Raw genomic sequence first — 7,788 nt, 5'->3', positions numbered from 1 at the left:
GGAGGTGGATTAGTAGAGTCCCCACCAGTGACTTTCAGGAATTGGTGTCTCAATGGTGCATGCCCTCACCCCCACGCGGTGGGGGGGGGTACCTCTGAGGTTCCTAAAGTCCCCCATAGGACTGAGCCCCAGCTGACCACAAGGGTGATCTGCTCCAGAGAGAACCCCGAAACTGGCCCCTCCTGTCCCCTGGCCTCACCTCCCTGTAACTGTGGTTGAACATGTCAGAAAAGATGTGTCCACATCCTAACCCCTGAAACCTGAGACTGGGAACTTATTTGGAAAATAAACATTTTGTGGACGTACTTAAGGGTCTAAAGGTGAGACTACACTGGACACCATGGGTGGCCCCCACACCCAGTGACCGGGGTCCTTATGAGAAGAGAGAAGACGCAGAGAGAAGGGTGGAGAGTAGGTGCAGACATGGAAAGACACGGAAGAGAAGGCCACGTGGAGGCACAGGCAGGGGTTGGCGCCGCTACCAGCCAAGGAGCAGCACGGATCCGTGGCAGCTCCCCAGAAGTAGGGAGAGCAGAAGGAGACAGACTCCCCCCACCCCCCGCCCATCCCAGAGCCGCCACAGGGAGCCGGCCCTGCGCGCTCCTTGACTTCAGACTCTGGCCTTGTGTCGAGGTTATCCCCATTAGTGGAGACCTGGGAGCCCGAGGGAGCAAACACTGCATCAGGGTCCCTGAGCCCTGCATATCCCACCTCCCTGGACACGTCACTCCATTGACCATCTTCACCTGCAGAGATACAGGTGACTTCTTTGCTTCCGGTCTGGTCCCCCCCTCCGCCCAGAACGGACTGCTGGGTCCTGACTGCCCTCTTCCCCGCCCTGTACCTCCAGCCCCCGGGAAAGCACTCAACTTGTGACTTGTGACAGCCCCTCTGTATACAGCGGGTGAATGAATGAATGCATGAGCCATGAGCCCCTGTTCAGTGCTCCTTCTCCCTCCCTCCTCACCTCCTAGCTGATCGAGATGGGAAGGAAAAAATAAAATATAAATATATATATACATATATATATGTATATATATATATATATCTTCCTCACTGAACTTGGCACAGATCCCAGAGCTCTCAACCCCAGCTGGGCTGTAGAATCCCCCAGAGAGTTTTTGTACAAGATCCGAGCCCCGCCCGGTCCCAGAGACCCCAAACAACCTGGTCTGACGTGAGACTCCGGCGGCGGCATTTTTCTGAAAGTTCCTCCGGATGATGCCAATGCGCGGGCAGGGTTGAGAAGCCCTGGTTTGGAGGGAAGGCGAGGGGACAAGACAAGGTTAGAGTTTTGTGTGACGAACCAGCCCCGTCTGCCCAGCCTGAGGGGGGAGGGTCCCCAGATGCTGGACTTGCAACTGTTAAACCCAGGACCACCCCCAGCAACCCAGGTTGAGTCGGACCCCTAAGCGTTCCCCAAGCCAGCTGGGTGGTATTTTACTCCCACCTTGGGCACTCTTAGAGGAAAGGGTCCCCGCTGTCTGCAGGAGAGGCCGTGGGGAGCCTGCTCGAGCCACCTGGTCCTAACAGAGGGGGCAGGGCTGCAGCTAGACGGGGGGGCCTGGGGTCCAGGTAGCTGGTGCTAAGGAAGGATGGGCAGACCCTGCCTCCCGCCCCCCGGGCAATCATGGTTCTAACAGAAGGATTTTCCCCTGTGGTTTGTGGGCACTGCAGACTCATCGCGAGAGTCTTTCGGGGTCAGGTTGGGACTGTTTTTCCCTCAGGAGCCCCTCCAGGGCCTGGCAAAGAGTAGGTGCTCGGTACACAGAGGTTGAGTGAACTGGGGTATACAACACATCGACCACCGTGTCAGCCAGGAGCACCCAGGCCTTTCTCCGCTTCCTCTTGCTGTTCTAGAAGGACCCGAAGCAGATGCTTGACGCATGGATGTTGACTAATAGGAGGAAAATATTGACTGCTTTTCCCGAGGTGCTCCTTTCTCACTCTAGCCTCTTACCCATTACCTTGCGAGGGTTTTGGGTGGGGGGTTTCTCCTCACACCACTTGATGTGTGGGTTCACCCAGCCACACAAATAAAATTACTCTCTGTTCTTCTGTTTGATGAGTGCTAAAACCACCAGCGAACCCCGAGATCTTCTTACACTAAAAGAAAATTTTTAGCTGCTTCAAGACTGCCTTTCTTGGCTTCCCCCACAGTTAGTGGGGTCATGTGACCAAGCTAGTAAGAGTCCATCGTGCCACTTCTGGGATCTGCCTTTCCCTCTGATGGAATACAGTCGTGATGACAGGAGCTGGAGCAGCCACTCTGGATCATGAGGTAGAAGCCCTGAGCAAAGATGAGAAAGCCAGACAAGAGAGGGAGCCTGGTTTCTGTCCCTTGGAGCCATGTGGCTTATTCTGAATGGCTGACAGGTTTACGGTTACATGAGAGAAATACACTCCTACTGGTCTGTAAAAGCAGCCATAACTCTGTCTTGTCTCACACACCAGGTCATGCATAAATGGCTGGATGGATGTTCATCCACTGTGGGGGTTAGGGTTAGGATGATTTGACTCAAAATGGTCTGTGACCCAAGTTAGACCTACGGGCAGTTCTCCAAGGTCCAGGGAGCAGAAACTGGGCACAAACAGAGATTCTGGGGATTGCCATGTGGGGATTAAGGATTAAGATGCTAACCACAGAAGACAGCGGTTTCTATAGGAGTCCTGGTCTAAGAGCCACAGGGGCCAAATCTCCAATACGCAAGGGCTACTGTGTATCTCTGCCACTTCTCCCAGGGCCCAGAGAGGTGAGGCCAGTTGGTCAAGGTTCCAGGGACAGAGTAGACTTGAGTCCAGGTGTGTGGGACCTGAAACCTGCACTACCTCAAAATCCAGGTTCTCAGGAGTGAGGGCTCACAGACCTATCTCCAGACCCCAGCATTGGTCCTTGTTTCTGTCTACTGCAGGCTCCCTCGGCTCCTTGTCCAGACACTCTCAGCCTGTGCGAGCAAGAGGGAGGCCTCGAATGCTCCAGGGCAGCCCTGGGGGGGCGGGGGGCGGTGGGGGAGTGGGGAGGAGGAACGCCCCCCGCCCCCCCCCCCTTGCAGTGGGACTGACCCTTGGGTGCTCATCCCCTGTCAGGCTTCCTTTCCTTCCTGGGATCCTTCCTAAAGAAACCATTCCCCCACATCCTTGTCTCGGGATCCCTTTCTAGTACCTTTTGAGGAACCACACTGTTCTCCAAAGCTTTACTGAACAACAACAACAAGAACTTGTTCATAGAAGCATAACATAGCAAACACACCAAAAAAGTGCAAAACCAGGGGCGTCTGGGTGGCTCAGTGGGTTAAAGCCTCTGCCTTCGGCTCAGGTCATGATCCCAGGATCCTGGGATCGAGCCCCGCAGCATCGGGCTCTCTGCTCAGCGGGGAGCCTGCTTCCTCCTCTCTCTCTCTGCCTGCCTCTCTGCCTACTTGTGATCTCTCTGTTAAATAAATAAATAAAAATCTTAAAAAAAAAAAAAAAAAGTGCAAAACCAAAACTCAGCTTAACGCATTTTCCCAAACTGAGCATTCCCACACAACCAGCACGGGGTGACGGGGGTGGGGTGGGGGGCGCGGCGGCGTGGGGGAGTGGGGCACAGGTATCAGGAGACGAGATGTTTCCAGTCCACCCGGCCCTCCCTTGGGGGAGCCCCTATCCCGCCCTCAAAGGGCCCAGTTTCATTTTCCTTTCTGGAATTCAAATAGTCTATCCTGGTAAGGGATCTCGAGACCCACTCAAAAGCATGACTCCAAAAAAAAAAAAAAAAAAAAACCAAAAACCAAAAACCAAACAAACCACATGACTCCATGCCCTCTTCCAGCACAAGGAAACTTTCCCAGGTCTGAGCAATCCTCCCCGCCCCGTGGCTTCTCCGTCTCTGTTTGCTATAGTGGGAACAGCTGGGCCAGATCCAAGAAGGAACAGACCGCCTCCCCTCTTCAGGACTCCTCCTGTTTCCGTGCCCAAGGGGGAGGCAGGGAGGCCAGGAGGCTGCCCTGAGGGAAACCACACACCCAGTTGAGAGTGAGGGAGGTCTGTGGGGCCTCCAGTACCACCCGCTGGGAGTTTTAGGGGGTTTCCTGAAGTTGCAGAGCCTGGAGACGTCTTATGCAGCGTCCTTAGGCTCTGCTTGGGCTCCACGCCTGCACTGCGTCCCAGACGGCAGCTTGGGCTCTGTCTGGGTTCCTACTTCCCTTACTGGGATCTGTGCATGGGCCAGACCCAGAACTTCAAGGCCACGGCCACAGCGTGTGGCCCAAGAGGCTTGGAGGGTGTATTTGACATCAGAGATCACCTGGAGAGCTGGACGTCTCAGCGTGGCCAACACAGGGCTGGGTGGGAGTGCAGGTCCTGGTGTTGGGAGCATGTTCTGCAGAAGTGGGGGGGTGCTTCTCGGGGCTGTGCCCAGGTAAACTGGGGGTGGGACCTGTGACTGTCGTCAGGCCACAATGAGGGTGCCCTTGCGCTGCCCTTCAGATGCCTTTGAGCTTCCCAGCCGCTGTCCACATAGGCTGCTGACCCGCCAGGACCCCAGGCAAGATCTGAGCCCCCCACGTACCCCTACTTCCTGGCCAGTGGTGGAGGGGTGGCCCCAGACAGGAGACTGGGCAGTGGAGGAGACTGAGTTTGAGGTCCTTACTCCTCTGGCTCCCTCCATCCGGGACCAGCACAGTGGGAGGCTGGTTAGGAAAGCCGTGGGCACAGGTTTATTCATTCCGTTCTGCTAGGGCAATCAAAAAACCTCCCCACCCCCATGCGAACTGGATTCCACTAGCCTGAGAAAAAGGCTTTCGTTAAAGGAAAAGGCACTGAGCTTTTTACACTTGGCTGGGGGAGAAGCTGGCTTCTGCTACCTTTATGCCAGGAGGCGGTGTGGGGTAGGATAGGAAGGTACCGGCTGACACAAGGTGACCAAGGTGACCGCAGCATTTGGCTCTTGACCTTCCACCTGGACTGGGAGAGAACTTTCTCACCCTGAATATCTGCATTTCAAAGAGATGGCTGTCTGGGTCCTGCAGGAAAGAGTTTGTGGTGGTAGATTTACATCTCAGAGGGCGGAGAAGGGATGTAGGAAAATCTCTTCCGCATTCCAGGAGATTTCCGTGACACCGCCCCCCCCACACACCCCTACACACCCAGCCGTAGCTCTTAGGGATAATCTCCAACGTACTCACTGACATCTCCTGCGAGCTTGCTGGAAACACAAGATCATGTCCCATCCCAGACCCAGTGAGTGCAAATCCGCATTTTAACAAGGTCCCTGCGTGATCCCTGCTTGGATAAACAGTGCTTTCCACCATCCCCATCAGTGAGTCTCACCAGGGCTGCACACAGCCATCACCTGGACGCCCGGGTCCCACCATGCGAGTTTGATGTGGTCTGGGTATCAGATGCTCTAAGGACTCTCCTTAGATGATTCTGATAATGCAGCAGGAGGGGGAACCAGCCATCTAAGTTACTGTCCCTCCCGTCACGCCACCACTGGCATTCAGGGCTAGATGATCCCTTGTCCTGGGGTTGTTCTGTGAGTGCTGTTGGACCTTTAGTGTCATCCCTGGCCTCCAGCCACCCACCCACAAGACCCCAGTAGTCCCACTTCCTGCAGTTGTACCGACCAAAGATGACCCCAGACGTGGCCACAAAGCCATCTCTGATTGAAAGCCACTCTTCTAAATTCTCTGCTCGCTCCTTCCCAGTGGCTTCCCTGCTTCTTCGCTGGGAGCTCCCTTCTCTCAGCTCTTTGTAGTTTCCAATGTCTCTGGAGTTGATTTTTTTTTCTAACCCGCCCAGTTCTGGATCCTCTATAGCGAGGGTCCTGAGACCAGTAGCATCTGCCCATTCTCAGGCCCCGTTCAGATCCAGAAAGAGAGGGTTGTGCGCCAGCAATCTGGCTTTCACAAGTCCCCTAGGGAGTTCTGGGACATGCCACAGTCCAACAGCCCTGTGACAGAGATATTCTTATCTCCATGCCTGCTGGGGGAAGGGAGGCTGGGGACGAAGATGTCCTTGAGAAGTGGAGTGAGCTGTTCAAGGACACATGAGTTTGCATCTAGCTCTGACTTTAGCTTCTTCCAGGGCTGGGTGGGTCCTAACCACAGAAATGGATTCCCTCAGTTCTGGAGACCATTAATCCCAAAGTAAGGTATTAGCAGGGTTGTGCTCCCTCTGAAGGCTCTAGTGGAGGATCTTTCCCAGCCTCCTCCAGTGTCTGGTGCTTGCCTGCCACCTTGGGTGTTCCTTGGCTTATGGTGGCATCAATCCTATCCTTCTATCTCTATATGGTCATCTCCCCTGTGTTTTCATGTCTTCCTGTCCTTTGTCATATAGGGCCTTGTCACTGGATTTAGGGCCCGCTGTAACTTTACACCGAGCCCATTGCAAGATCCTTCATTACATCTACAAAAATCCTATTTCCAAGCAAGATCAAAATCACAGGTATGGGGGTTAGGAGTTGGGTGTATCTTTTTGAGAGGCATAGTTTAATCTAATACACTCTACCTGTTCCTATTCTTTCCACCATTCTGCTTTCAGTATAGAAGAGAGAGGCCAGCCAGGGGCAGAAAACCTGAGCGGGTATGTGAGTCAGGTGGGCCTCTCCCTGTTCTCCTTCTGGGGAGGTCTCTGTGAACGGGCTTTATCACTTTATCCGCATAACTTGTATAGAAATGGACAAAAGGACAAAAGAGAGGGGGACAGAGAAAGAACATGGAAAGGAGATAAAAATGGGCAAAAGAAATCAACACATTTCTAGAATGCAAAAGTTAATATGGTGGGGCACCTGGATGGCTCATTCGATTGAGCATCGGACTCATGGTTTCAGCTCAGGTCATGATCTTCTGGTCATGGGATTGAGCCCTGCATCAGGCTCTGCACTCAGCATGGAGTCTGCTTCAGATTCTCTCTCCCTCGTGATCTCTCTCCCTCAAAAATAAATAAATAAATAAATAAAATTTAAAAAAAAAAGCTAATAGATAGGGATGGATTGGCAGGGCAGGGTAGGAGAAACCATGAGAGCTGGCAAGAAAGGACACAGATGCAGAAAACAGGAGAGAAAGGGCACAGTCAGGAGAGGGTCAATGCAGGAGGGCTGACGTCTAACCAGAAGGGGTTCCAGAAAGAGAACCGAGAAAACTGAGAGAGGAAATTACCAAACCAATAACTCAGGAAAGTGTCCTAGAACCGAAGGATGCAGAACACCAGATGAATAATGGCTCTTAAAATAGTTTGCTCCAAAGAATGGGGTGAGGGAGCATGTTAAAGATGGCGCTTTGGCATTCAGACAAGGTGAAGAACCAGAAGTAATTATCAAAGCACTTGGCGAAAGTCAACACCCTTTCATGATAAAAGCACACAACAAACTAGGAATAGAAATATCATAAGCATAGTAAAAACTCTACATGAAAACCCACAACGAATATTACACTCAATGGTGAAAGACTGAAAGCTTTCCCTCTAAGATCAGAACAAGGCAAGGGTGCTCACTTCGACCACTTCTGTTCAACATAGTACTGGAAGTTCTAGCCAGGGCAGGCAAGAAAAAGAAATAAAAGGCATCCAAGTTGGAAAGGAAGAAATAAAATGATCTCTTTTATGGAGATGGTATTAACTTATTGTAGAAAACCTCAAAGATTATACACATACATGCGATTAGAATTAATAAATGAATTCAGCAAATTAATGTAATACAAAGCCAACCCACAAAAGTCAGTTGTATTCCCCTACACTAACAATGAACAATCTGAAAAGGAAATTAAGAAAATAATTCCATTTCTAATGATATTAAAAGCAATAAATACT

The sequence above is a fragment of the Mustela putorius genome, unplaced genomic scaffold (genome assembly GCF_011764305.1).
Source record: "Mustela putorius furo isolate JIRA1106 unplaced genomic scaffold, ASM1176430v1.1 tig00004007_pilon_pilon_pilon, whole genome shotgun sequence".
NCBI classification, from domain to species: domain Eukaryota; kingdom Metazoa; phylum Chordata; class Mammalia; order Carnivora; family Mustelidae; genus Mustela; species Mustela putorius.
This window is presented reverse-complemented; position numbering follows the sequence as displayed.